The sequence below is a fragment of the Dreissena polymorpha genome, chromosome 9 (genome assembly GCF_020536995.1).
Source record: "Dreissena polymorpha isolate Duluth1 chromosome 9, UMN_Dpol_1.0, whole genome shotgun sequence".
Classification (NCBI taxonomy): domain Eukaryota; kingdom Metazoa; phylum Mollusca; class Bivalvia; order Myida; family Dreissenidae; genus Dreissena; species Dreissena polymorpha.
The window spans coordinates 49,199,334-49,214,101 of record NC_068363.1 but is presented as its reverse complement, the minus strand read 5'-3'; the positions used below and the strand labels follow the sequence as shown (position 1 = coordinate 49,214,101).

General features: G+C 33.4%; 1 pseudogene; it reads left to right on the top strand.

Annotated features, from left to right (window-relative positions):
* The first annotated feature begins 6,793 nt into the window (after positions 1 to 6,793).
* On the top strand, positions 6,794 to 13,917 carry LOC127846024 (uncharacterized; annotated as a pseudogene).
* The last annotated feature ends 851 nt before the right edge of the window (positions 13,918 to 14,768 follow it).

Sequence of the window (14,768 nt, the reverse complement as noted above, 5' to 3'; positions counted from 1 at the left end):
AATGCGCATTCACGAGCAGGAACAAGACACGATCGGCAGCAAGGGAATAATAGCTGATATATTGTGTTTCTGGCGGGTGCGAAATTGACGCCGTGGCGCCTCTAATTTTTCGTTTTTAAGTTTTGGTAGGTTGGACAGTCGTTAACAGGCGGACACGAACCAAAATCAAATGTCATAAGTGTCTTTTTTGCAAAACATAACATTGTGTCTTTCTGGCGTGTTGTAGCCTTACAAACCAACCAACACTGCAAACAGATATTGCATCTTTCACTAATACCTAATGATCCGTCACATTTTAGAATTCGCAGTTATTTGACTATTTTGGAAATTAACCATGCCACCAGTTATATGTCTATACGTAAAACGTTGATTATATTACATATTTTTGCACATTTAATAAGAATTATTGTTAGAGGTACACTAGCATATAAAACAAAATAGAGTTCAATGATACATAAATAATGACAAATCACATAATAATATTGTTAGAATTTATTCACTATATAAAAATGCTATATGCATGTCCACAGACGGACTACACACTCGCGGACAGACAAACATACACACACACAAACGCACCCGCGCATGCATGCACGTTCGCACGCGCACACACACACACGTACTAACACTCATACACACGTGCGCATTTTCGCGGTTGTTGCGCATTATGTATGTTTTTTTAATTCGATGTAGTTGACAAATTCCAAAGAGTCACTTGATCTAAAACATGTTATTATGTGATATTTTACGTTTAGGTTTTTACAACAATTTCATGAAAAATATAGCACATGTTCACTAATGTTGTTCTCATTATCAATTTTTATTTTCTGGGTTTGGTTGTGTCAAATTCTTTAAAAAAATGTATTTGTCTTAATGCAACAGTAATGTTTATTACCTGATGTCTTATATAAATGATAATAAATTATTTTTTGCTATTTCCTCGTCGAAAAAGAAATTTGCAATGTTTTAAATTGTTACCGGTGAATATCGAACTGTTGACCGGTCAACAGTTTGAATTATTATACCTCACTTTTATTCACAATGCTAAACTCCCATAGGCCATCGCGACATAGAAATACTGTCAGACCCAGCGGGAATAAATTTACTGTCCAAAAAATACTGTCTCCCGCTACCTTGGTAATCACGTGCCACCAGCGGGAAAAAAATTACTGTCCAAAAAATACAGTATCCCGCTGCCATAGCAACCACGTGCGTAATGTTCGAAAATATACTGTCCCATTTGCGCATGCGCAGTACGCAGTTTTGCATTTCCGTTTTATAGGGATAATTTATATATCGATTGCAGCTGAAACTGTGCTGTACAATAGATAAATGCCATTATTTTAGCATTGACTGGAGTCATACAAAATTCAATTTAGTATAAACGTTTTCCGATTTTGGACGACGAATTTAAGGACGCACAGAACGTATTTTTACGTATTGTTATGGGTATGCCGTGTGTGATCCGATGCATCAATGGCGCCTATGTTAAAATCATTTCTCCGAGAACAGGGAACGACAAAAGTACAAACAAAAAGCAAAACGCGTTCGAAATAGTATCTTAGTTCTTACCTTTAAAATCCATAAATAATCCATTTAAGTCAATGATTGACGATTGTACATCAAGGGTCTTTAATAATTAGTTTAGCATAATTAAATTAAGACCCTTACTGCCATCCAATTAGAGTATTACTATATTCAAATGAGTTTATGAACACGATAAACATTCTTCTTCGTCACACGTTACGTCATGTACTCTACATTCTTGCTGTTCAAATGAACCGGAGCAGTTTATGAAATAATAGCCGTTTGTAAACTCGGTTGCATTTGCAGATTTCTGCATACAAACATATGTTTAAACTTGCACAATGTTTTATTTGTCTATAGTTAATGCTCTTATTGTACACGAAAATAATTTAATATATAAATACACAAAGAATGGAAAACATTCCATTACACAACGGATAAGTTAGTGGATGATGGCACAATGTACATGATGTACAAAATGGCACATTCCGAATTCCAGTGTGGTGCTATTTTTACCATCTTATACTTTACACATCTCTATACCGGTGGTTAAATTCAACTTTGCGCGGTGAGGTTACGTAGCGGTATATCGTTTTTATACAATCGAGTTACTTTGAAGGTTACTAAACCTGAATAATTGCAAACTTACCAAGGTTTGAAAGTTACTGAGCGGTAACTTTAACCAGCGTTTATACAATTGGGTGCTGAACCACTCAATATATTAATTGTTGTTCATTGCTGAAATTAAATGCAATTATTGAATATTAAAATTGTTTATGATTCATATAAATTGCTCCTGTTTGAATAGTTTGTTCGGTATAATAAAATAAATATTACATGTCTGACAGGGTGACAGTAAATTTGTCAACTTTCGGAAAAATACTGTCAACCTTGGCTTCGCCTCGGTTGACAGTATTTCCTCAAGTTGGCAAATTTACTGTCACCCTGTCAGACATGTAATATTTTTATACTGTTGCCCGCTGGAATAATGACGTCATTTCGTCGAAAAAATGACGTCATTTTACAGTTAAACAGTCAAAATTATTTATTTTATCTATTACTGTTGTGTGTAAATAAAAAAAATAGTTTGCTGTTATTTCTATGTTGCAAATTTGATCAGGTAATAAAACACTTATTTCATGGATGCTTGGTGAACAGTCTAAACTGTTGTCCCTTGGTATCAGGGCGGACATTTGGAACTGTTGCCCTCGGCCTATCGGCCTCGGGCAACAGTACCAAAGTCATCCCTGATACCTTGGGAAACAGTTTTGACTGTTCACCGCGCATCCATGAAATAAGTGTATAATATGAGAAATGGGCTTTGTACAATTAAGTTAACATTCGTGAAAGCTATTCAACTTTATTTAATTAGAAATGATGCATTTAACGATCCTTCCATCTTATAGAATTCCATCTGTCTTTTCATAATAAAACCTTCTTTTAGTATACTGCGTATTGATCTATTCAGCCTCTCTAGTTAATTAACGCTTAAAGGCTTTGATTCATTTTATAAAAACCAATGCGCTTAGGTTAATTATTTTCGCAGGTATTGAACAGCTGAGAATGTCTGCTTTTCACGCGAGAGTCTGATGAAAATACTTATGTGTACTATTGGTTTTCTCGGTTGCAAAGGATCAAAAGTAGGATCATGAATCAGTTGTATGTAAATATTGTACGCCAAGTTGTTGAAAGCAAGACATACACATCTACATACAGCCGCTCTACTTGACACTCATTGGATATTTCACTACAACTAATTCTAGGTAGAATATGTCGACATATAAACCATTGCCACACGTAAAGTAGTTTTTGCATAAAATAGATCCAACAAAAGTTGTTATAAAATTTATTACAAAATAGTAACACATGCAAATGAATAATAAAATTATATAAATGGGTTGCAATTTAATATTTATATTCTAATAACCGTTTTTGCTAAAGCTTAGGTAATATTTATGACTTTTAATCATTTAATTTGTTTCGTTCCGTTTAGACATTTCGTTGCACTTCAATATGACTTTTACTCTGTTCATCATTTGACATTTGATTGCGTTAAATTTATTCCTCTGCTTTAAAAAAATAAAATAAAATAAAACTTGTCAAAAAGTTACTATAAAGCTCAATTACATGCCTTTTCTTAATACGATTGTTCGAATAACGAGCAACCCATCTGACATTAATGAAAATAAACAAACATATGCGAAAGACATGCGGAATTATAGTATTGCATTACATAAGTTATTATAATAATTATATTTGATCCAGGCATGCTCGGGAAAATGTAATCAGCAACATGTAGTGTTCACAAATAACGTTAAGTATTAAAAATTGAAAATGGCTGATTGATCCTTAAAAGTTATATTGACAAACGTCGCAAACTACACAGTCGATATTAAACGATGGAGGACAATAGAAAAAATAACATCGTCACATTTTAGTAAAAACTGTGTACAGAAATCACAATAACGAAAAACATAGATTTATCATTTTGGATGTTTCCTAATTGTCCTACATTATTGGAATTATTTTTGTAGTTTAAAATCATGCTATATAAATTTATACCAATTAATTGAGTTAAAATGTATATCAGGAGGTCGCCCTTGAAATTAAATGACATTACGCGACCTATAATTATGTGAGAAAACCCACTGCAAAGTCTGCACAATCTACCAGACTCTGACATTGATTGACAGTCCCCTTCAAACTCCCACATGATTCTAAATACAGCACGGACATAAATATATAGTATTATTGGATAATAGCTTTATATCACGGTATTTTGGTCTTCTTCATGAAGAAACAAGCTGAAATACGTAACGCCTTGCTTCCGATTTAATAACGTTAATTTCCTATACAACCCTGTCTGACCACTGAAGGAGTCGCCAGTATGCTTTTGAGTTGTTTCGCGCTTGATCAGGGGCGAAGCGTTTGTTTTCTTTAACGTGATAACGATTTTGCTTTCAAAGATGTTTTAAGATATTCGGTCAAATGTGTTTATTTATGAAGTCGGCATTATAATTCGACTATAAAAGAGTATATTTATTTCGTTTAGCCTCAGTACACGCCATGAATAATGTTCTGATTGCAAGTTTGTACGTGTATCTTTATTGCGAGCGCGCATATCAGCTACCGCCGTCCTGTATATTTGAAGAATTTTAGGGAAGCCTCAATGATTTGTAGGAATCATTATTGCGACAATCGTGCAAACGTTCATTGCAATTTTGCTAGAAAACATTAACTTTAGGAATGACGCAAATAGGTAATAACTCTTTGGACACCACTTTCACGTTTCGATTGTTAGAGGTTATTGCGAATTTTAATAATATATAGATTAGAAAGTAATCATACTCGTCACAAAATTTCACCTTAAAATAGTAGCTAATTAAATAATTATGACGAAATATCATAGATAAAAACAGTGTGGCTATGCCTTGCTGCACAAGTAGAACTGTCCATTGTGTCATTTCACACTCTACAATAAAGAATGTACAATGAGTACAACACATATCAAGCAATGATTGTCCCAAGTTCTTGCTATTCCGTGGCAAGTTAAAAAATATCCTGTTCATAATCTACATCAACATTTGACACGTAAACCAGGTATTTAAGCCGTTTAAGGGGCCTTTTCACGTTTTGGTAATTTGACAAAATCAAATAAGTTTTTTTTCAGATTAACAAATTTTCGTTTGAGTTTTGATAATTGTGAGGAAACAGTAATACTGATCATTTACCATGCTCTAAAATAGCCATTATCTGCATATTATGACGATTAAAAATCTGAAAATTATAAAGCGTTGTAACGCGAAACGATTGAATAATTTGGGGAGATTGGTTGTTGTGATACTACGAGGACTGCTTGTATAAAGTATAATATACATCACTCATTGTATGAGAACGGATGGCCGAGTGGTCTAAGCGGTAAACCTTTACTCCAGGACTCCTGGGGCCAGTGGTTCGAGCCCAGTTGTGGGTTTCTTGTTTTTCCTTTTTTAAATTTTTCCTTTTTAAATAGTAGTAGTATTCTTGCTTGTTTTTACTTTCGATTTTTAGGTCATATGTGTACACTTATCAATATAAAGCACTTGATAGCAACCTTCAATACATGCCAAAATCTGTGAAAGGGTCCCTTTAATCATTCGTCTTAGCGTTGAAATCATCCGCTTAATATAAATAATTATGTATCTGGCTATTTATCTTTAAAAAAGCCTTATTCTGTGATAATAATATTATTCCGTTGCTCTCATATAATATATTAATATAAATAGAGGAACCCTCTGGGGAGACGTATGCAAGTCATAAAATAATTTTCTTCATACTATCGTCAATGTACGATTGCACATAAAGAAATACACAATCTTTAAACTCATTACATATTTGTCGTAAAAACCTAATGATGCCCATTATTCTCTTAAGAAAAAGAATTAGCCTCCGCTATTGCGAATTGCGCCGTTATGTTTGAATCAATTATTATCAAAATGAGTATACGATGATTGAATGGAATACAATTCTGACTGACGATTGTTCCACGTCTCTACTTATCCAATTATATGCATCATATTTGTTTTGAATAATTAAATATTGTTTTATTATCATTGAATTGCAACTAATCATTAACATCTCATCTAAAAAATAATAATTTTGTCGTAAATAAAAAATGAATCCGATAAAAGCAATACGTTTATAATCGAAACATTAGAATTGTCGGTCTTGGCATTTGCATTGAGAAATAAAACATCAATGTGGGGTAATAACACCGATCAATACTATTGGCAACATCTGGAGCTTAATTTTTTGCAGTCAGTTTGTTTGACATAAGGCGTTTGGAAAAATTTCCTGACATATTGCGTGCGTTTATGCAGTTTCGGGATTAGGAAGTGACCGTTTCGTTACTAAGAATTTATTTATGACTGCTCGATATTTATCATAACAAATATTGGATTTTATTATTCATACTATTTAGCTAAACGATTAATACGGACAAATTACGAATAGTTTAAGGCTTCTGCTATCGGAGTTATTAATTCATGTATCAAATTATCTGTGATCGATTTGTCGCTTTTGTATGCTAATCTTGTATGCAAATGTGTGTTTGCATCGTTACTTTGCCTTTTATCTGTAATAAACATGTATATTAACGATTCTTTTGAGACATGGACATTTTAGATTTCGAAAATATGGACCTGTTTCATCGCACTGAATCCAGTTATTGATATTCGTAGTAATTGTTTATGAGACTCGCTGGATCTATACCAGTATGATCACAAATATGGCAGAGCTGCTTCGTAATTTTCATAACAGGCATCAAACGGAGTATTTAGGGAGCGAATGCTCGAATATTGGAAACACGCACTCAGAGTTGTCTGGTGGTACGGATGCATCAGGCGACTTGAATGTGAGCAACTGTTCTCACGTACATTTGCAGTCACAATATCGAGCTCGCTCGTACTCGCTTCACGTAAATCGCAAGAAGTTGAACGACATTGGGAGGGAACGATGGATTAGCAACAGAACGCGCAGAAAAAGTATTGGTTCGTCAGAGTGTCCGGACGTATTCGAAAAATTTCTAAGTGTTCCTTGCAATTCTGAATTTCTGGAGGAAAGTGTTTCTAAGAGACCAGAAATGGATGGGGACGGAAGTAGTAATAGTGATGATGGAAATTATGAGGAAAATCGACGCGTAAGAAGGGCGCGTTCCTTTCGCGAACGACCGGAAAAGACCAGCGGCGAGCTACGAAGGGTTCGGTCATTTAAAACGACTTCAAAAGGATTAGTTAATCGCGGTGATTCGTTTAAAAAGCGTAAAGATGCAACGGATATTATGTTGATTCAAAGTCAACCAGAAGTGACCGTTGATAGCCTCGATGACGATAATACATATCTATTACCAACCGTAGTTACGACAAAACCCGAGGAGCAATTACCGAAGTACTATCGCGTTCTGTTTTTAGGAGCAGAAGGAGTTGGCAAATCCTCCATAATCAATCAGTTTATGACATCTGAGTTCTTAGGGGGCGGAAACTTCAATATATGTAAGTTTTCGCAGATGGAATAGCAGTTTCTGATACATGATAAACGTTGTTACTTTTTTTATTAATTTTTTTTTAACACGACTGTATAAGCATTTTATTTAATTATTTTCTCTTTATAAACGTTCTCACTTTCTCATCAAAATGTATAATATGCAAATTGTTGCAATGTCGTACAACATGTGCATAAAGTTAATGGTTCAACAGAATGTTATTATAACATATTGTTTGGTTTACTCTAATGTAGGGTGTTGGAAAGGGTGCTTGACGATTATTAATGCTTCAGTTATCACATTTTTTATAAACATCGGGTGTTATTTGCTTTACCATTTTCCTTATCTAAAAAGGGTGCACCATGTTTAATAACTCTGCAAAATAAGGTAAACATTACTGTAACGCATATGCCTAAATCATGAAACCACAGCTGTCATCAAATCCATTTTCAAAACTACAATGTCCGCTTATAACCAATTACCAAGTAAATTATGGAAGCATATAGAAACTAAAGATATATCACCAAGAGTTTTAAGAATAACAACTGCTGGTCTTTTATTTAAAGAAAGTGACATACAACACAGAACAATATATTTGCGATTACAAAACAAATTACCGTGGTTTAATCAGCGGTTTTTGCCGTAGAAATTCGATGCGAAAGATTAGTTATATCATAATGTGTAATGTGTGAAAATGTGTGAACGTCCATCATATTAACGTTAGTAATATGTTTGAAGTTCAATATAACTGAAAAGTACAGTGTATATGTTTATTTATGCTCGTAAACTAATACGACTTGTGGTCGTCTTTCTTTTCAGTGACCCTGAAATAATAACCTTTTGTTAAAATCGTTTTTGTGAATGTGCTGGGTTAACATCATGTAAAAGCCTAGAACCCCCCCCCCCCCCCCCCCCGCAGATAAAATCATGGATTGACCGAGTAATCAGGCCAATCCTTCGTATAACTCGAATGAAACACGCAAAGAGATTTCACATGTTGACAGGTAGATAATTAAATAGCTCTTATACATATTCTATTCAAAACTCAGTAAAGTTTGTGTTATTTAATTATCTTTGCAGATAGATACTTCGTGAATAAAACCATTTCACAAGCCTATCTTTTACACCGTACGTATGTCATAACTGCATTCACTGCATTGATTTTAATCAGATTCTTAATTAAATTTGTGTAAGCAAGTCAATTTTTTTTAAGTTTACGTCACCTAAGCATGTTTATGATGACACGTTTACTCTAGCGCTGTTGATTAAGTAATGCTGATTTCAATATTCAAATTTAAAAACACTTCCCGTCGTTCGATCGAATAATTACGATAATCCAGGCACATATTGTTTTGCAACATATTTTATATGTTCATTAGACTATAAAACCAACACCTTACTATTTACAATAGCTGATTACCATTAACACCGCAATCGGCCGAGAGCAATCACATATTGAACGAGTTCCTCGAACATAATCTTCAAGTTCAAGCCATGTACAAATTGTAGCAATTATTTGATCTCAATCAGACCAGCGCTCATTATTCCATGTTCTTGATTAAATGGAATGATATCGTAAGCTTCTCGACCATTATGAAATTGCAATAAAAATTGCCTATCCCCAACTTCATGTGGATCTTCTGTTTTCTGTTTATGTAAACGTTTAGTAGGACAACATATCAAGTAGGTGCCTGCAGTGACTTTGCTTTTTATAAACATGAGTTTTTCACACTGAGCATAAACAAAGTAGTGTCGTGTTATGTAGGGTTATAGTTTCATACATTTAATTGTAAAATGGGTTTGATGGTTAATTATTGATAGTATTTATTTATTAATAACTATGTCTTCATTAACGCTTTTACCTTTAACATATCACATATCACATTTCGATCCTTAACCAATGCGTCACCGACGCACACTCATTTCATAATAATTTAAAACGGAATGGCGTGTCTTTCGACTTAAAACATTTAAGATTAATTTACCAAATACAAATGACATTAAGGGGAGCTATTGCAAAAGGCACACACTGAAAAATCACTGTTTATCATCATTTACGTGATTAATCATACATGTTTGAAATAAAGAAAACCGTATATTATTATAATTAGTATTATTTTTACAAGCAGTCTTTATTTCGTACGTGTTTTTCTAACAAACCTGAATGAAAACCAAATGTATTGTTGAACATTACAATTATGTTGAAAAAAAAAGGTTCATTCTAAACGTTTTATAATGGTTGCCAACAAATTTTAATAAAACGACCCATTCACATGAAAGTATTGAACACCGTGCGCATGTAGCGTTTTTATTGGATAACAATTATACCATTGTTGAAAATGATTCAGGTTTCAGATAGAAACTACGGAATAATTTATACTGAAAATATCAGGGCATTTGTTTTGTATTCACCAAGTTGAATCTAATGAATAAATAAAATGGTTTGCCATAGAAAAGTAGTTCCCGCTGGGTAACATCAGAACGTATTAGGCTTTTCTGACACAACTTCATATAAAATACTGGAAAATAAAACTACGCCTATTCCTTTATTGGGGGCGAGAAGAGCTGAAGGCCACAGACACGTAAATAGATCGACGGTTTCTGCTCTTTAACTTGAGAAGAAAATGTGATACTGTGTTGATATTGTCGTGTGTGTATCTTTTATTTTGCTTGATGTTGCATATCGAGTGGTATAAAGTTTACGTACATAATTAATAAAGTTTCGAAAAATTGATTCCATTCGATAATATGCGAATGAAGTTAGAGATTTGGATCAAACTTTATAATAAATACCTTATTCTAGATACTACGGTTGGGATTGCGTGTATTTCACTAACATTAAGTTATCTGGTAGGCAACAAGTAAATTATTTTGTTATGTAATATAAAGAACGTGTTGTCCATCTTTATTTATTTATTACATATATTTATTATAAACGAAAACGTGGAAAAAGGTTAAAACGGCGAAGTATATCAGTAAAAAGAAGTTCCTAGTCAGCGAATATTTGATAAAATCTTTACTGGATACGAAACTGTGTGGTGAAAAAAAATTACAAATGCTTTTAGCTCAATGATTTATAAACAAAATCGATTAGTTTTTTAATGAAACATCATACATACTTTATAATATAATCTGAATTCATGCGGAAATATTTCCCAGTTTAACTGTGATTTATAAACGTTAGGCTTTATTTTTCAATGTCCATGACACGTATTGACTGGAATATCAAACAAGCAACAAAGGGCGAAGTCTGGTTCAACAAACGGACATTAATTGTATGCCGATTTAAGCAACATTTGAATATATATGTATACGAGTTTGGTTTTTTGGTACCTAACCTAATCTGACAACAGAATACACGATTATTTGCCGGTATATAGCATTAGTTGATCATACATTTCGAGAATGTGTTCATATATTTACTTGAGTAAAAATTTGGCCCTCAATAGAATGCCGAAGAGACCTTCAATGGTTTAATCAATATATTTGATCACCAAATACAATGGAACACACATATTGACTTGCTTGGCGATTTAAAATAATTTATTTAATGTTGTCGAACTATTTTTTTCCAGCGCAATCCGAAGACGAACGGACGGTTACCCTGCAGGTCGATGGCGAAGAAACAACTTTGGAATTCGTAAAATCAGAAGATTTTCAGGTAATCAAATATTGTATTTGTTTGGATCTTTCTCGTACCCATTTATACGAAGGTGTCAAGTGTGTTTGTATACTTACACATTTATTGGTTAACCAGAAGGAGTTGTATAGTGATGTAACTCACAACTTTTCTTCTTGTACTTCCGGAAGGGAGAGACAGAGTGACCTTAAAATGGTCGTTAACACAACCAATGCCCACACAATTGACATGACTCATCGAATCGTACTCACGATCATATGCATTACTAGCCTATCGCTGTACCAAACGAGACAGCTTGGCCGGCAGTAAATTTGACATTACAATAGTAAATTACGGAATCTCTGGGAATTGTCGGACAAAATAATGCAAAACATACATAAAAAAATACATATCATTAGAAACAAAAAAAAAAACAGCATAACACATAATCTACACTTCAATCTATATAGTGAACTTTTGACGGTTAATTATTTTCCATTTATAATCATGAAAATGTACTACTGACTCTTGTGAAATTTTACAAACTATGACGAACTTAAAACATAAAATTGTACAATAAAAGTTTGCATTCATTTTAACTAGAATCAAATGGATGATTGTAATAAGATTCACAATAGTGTAACTTCATGAAAGCTAACACGTGATCAATTACCACGTTATAACAAACTCAACCTTTATTTGCACAACAGTTAAATTAACAAATCCGCTCGAGTTAAATGCTGATAATGTCAAAAATTGAAATTGTTGCATGACTTAAATCAAAATCTTATAGAGAATTATAAACAATGATCAAAGGTCGGTATTGCCTTGTACGATTGTAAACGTGAACCTATATAACAATGTTTTAATAGTGTAAACCTAAGTAATTTGTCTACATTAAGGAGCTTTGTTTATCTTCAAGTCGACTGTAACATATATGCAGTCAAAGAGATAAGTAGCAATAAGTAGCAGCCAAAGTAGCAATCAGTGTCAGAATTTTTATCTATGATAAATAAATATATGGACAACATCTCAGCCAATTTACCTGGAAAGCTGAGCAGGATAAAAACTCTGAACTTTCGATTATTTTGCTACAGTTGTGCTTTTACATAGACTAATGTAATGGTGTTTTACATTTCAGTTAGAAACACGAGATTAAAGAGTTTTTATATAAATGTATATTTTCATAGTTTTTTTTTAATGAAAACACAATTGAGTTGGCAATTGACTGTAGAAAATAAACATACTAAACCAATCTGATCGCTTGTATGTGTGCCCTACTGTAGAAGATAAATATATATTTCCATGTCAGCTGACTTTTCGTATTCAATATATGCAGCCATACTAATGTATTTGTTATCGATGTTTTGACCAGTAATTTGTTGTTTATTTTAAGGAAAACACGGAAATTCTTTCGCTTGATGCGTTTGTGGTTGTTTTCTCGACAACAGACCGAATCAGCTTTGACCAAGCCGTAGAAGTGATAAAGCAGCTCCTGAGAGGAAGTTGATGCTCATAAAGCTATTATTCTTGTAGGCAATAAAGCTGATCTTGCTCGGAAAAGGACGATACCTGCTGATGGTAAACACATAGTTCTATAACAACAAATATCTTTGCATGCGGTATATTTCTTCACCTTGAATAATAATTTCGATTTGAAGCTGTTTTTCTGCTAAGTAAATTAAATCAATAGATTAAAATAACCTAAATAACCTTACTAATGAATATGTAGAATGACAAAGTTGCGAAATAGCTTTCAAAACAATGAATTTTAATTTAAACAATGTTGAGGGGCTCGTAGCATGTTTAAAGGGGCTTGATGAACAGATGCACATATTGACCACTTAACATCTTTTTATCACGGCTGTAAATCAGGGAACGAAATAACTCTTTGGAGGTGGACATATTTTCTAAACACATTTTATTTCATGAATTATCCTCAGTTTAAAGATACCCTTTTAAAACTCTCGATATCCAGTTCTTTAGTACTGTTCTACGAATCAAGAAAGATGCTGACGATGTTGAAGCAGTGATTGTCAATATAGATATTTTAATTTTTATTTTAATAGATAATTTTATTTGGTTTCATTTCTAAACATTGGTCTTTCTACGCTAAAAGCTTTTTTATGATAAGATTAGATTGTTTTTCCAAACTCTTCTCCATTCTAAAGTTGCTTAGAATAGCGCAGATATACGCAGATATACGAAGATATACATATCTGTTGTTACCGAAATCAAAACCCAGTTCAATAAATTTGAATCATAATAACACTTTCATCAATTAATGCCCACATCTGTATGTACTAAAGATGTCTTGTTCGTACTGTGTGTGTTTGTGTTTTCAATGTTTCGACTTTCGTGCTTAATGTTTATAGTTTATAAGGCAAGATGGCTGAGGTTTCGACGCAATGTCTGTGTATCATATTTGTGTATATTAACATTACATAAATTCTCCGAATCCATACATGTATTCATTTGTGTTTAAGAGGGTCGGTCGGCTGCCGACGGTTACGACTGCAAGTACATTGAGACCTCGGCTGCCTTGAACCACCGGGTAGACGAACTGCTAGTGGGAATCCATAAACAACTCATGCTGAAGTGCCACTCCAGCAAGACGAACGCTCTAGAGACACCGCCTACAAAACAAAAACACAGAACGAGTTCGTTTAAGAGAACGAAACGATTCCTTGAGAAGATATTTCTTGGAAATTCATGCAAGGACAAAACTACTGAAAATCTATATGTTGAGTGACTTATATTTATTAGAATGATATTATGTTCACCGTTTAAAACATGTTTGCACATTTGGGCCAATAAGTAGCTTTATTGTAATTGGTATCCCATGGTTTTGTACAAACAATCGTTGAGATTTTTAATTTACCGTGTGTGTTTTATTTACGTGCAAGTTATATTAAATCGTTTAATTTGAAGCAATCGCAACGTAATCATCGCTCTCGTCATGTCTGACATAAGAATTTTAAAACATCACTATTATTAACATCATAAACGTTCTGAAAGTAGTATGCGAAATGTATTTATCAATTTTAACAAAACAATTTCTTCCTTTAAAACAGCTATATGTGTTGCAAAACCTTGCCCTTCATACACTGAAATATTTTAGAAACACAAAGTAATTAAACGTTCGCAAATATTTCGGTTATGTTAAATAATTTGGTATTATTAGTTAAGTCATGAAGACACCTTCTTTAAATAGTTTGGTAAAACGTTAGAATTAAACAAAAGTAAAGCATATTGCTTTTACACATCTCTCATGTAATGAAAACTCAACATAAACTATTAAAATATTAACCGAGTTTTACCGAATTATATGATATTGAAATGTGAATGTACTAAGTGCGCATGGTATTAATAATAGAAACATAAGTTTAAAGTCCCTGCCCACCGAAAATAATTTAATTCATGCTGGCATGGAATTCGTTGTTATGAAGGAAAGATCTGCTTTGTGCACGCACGAAACACTTAAACGTTTGTTAAAAATGCATTAAAATGAGTGTGTGCTTATTGTAAACGTAAAGTTAAAAGCTTCTCGCTAGCATTAAAAATCACGTAACCGTCATTATCAGTCAGTGTTTAATGATACAT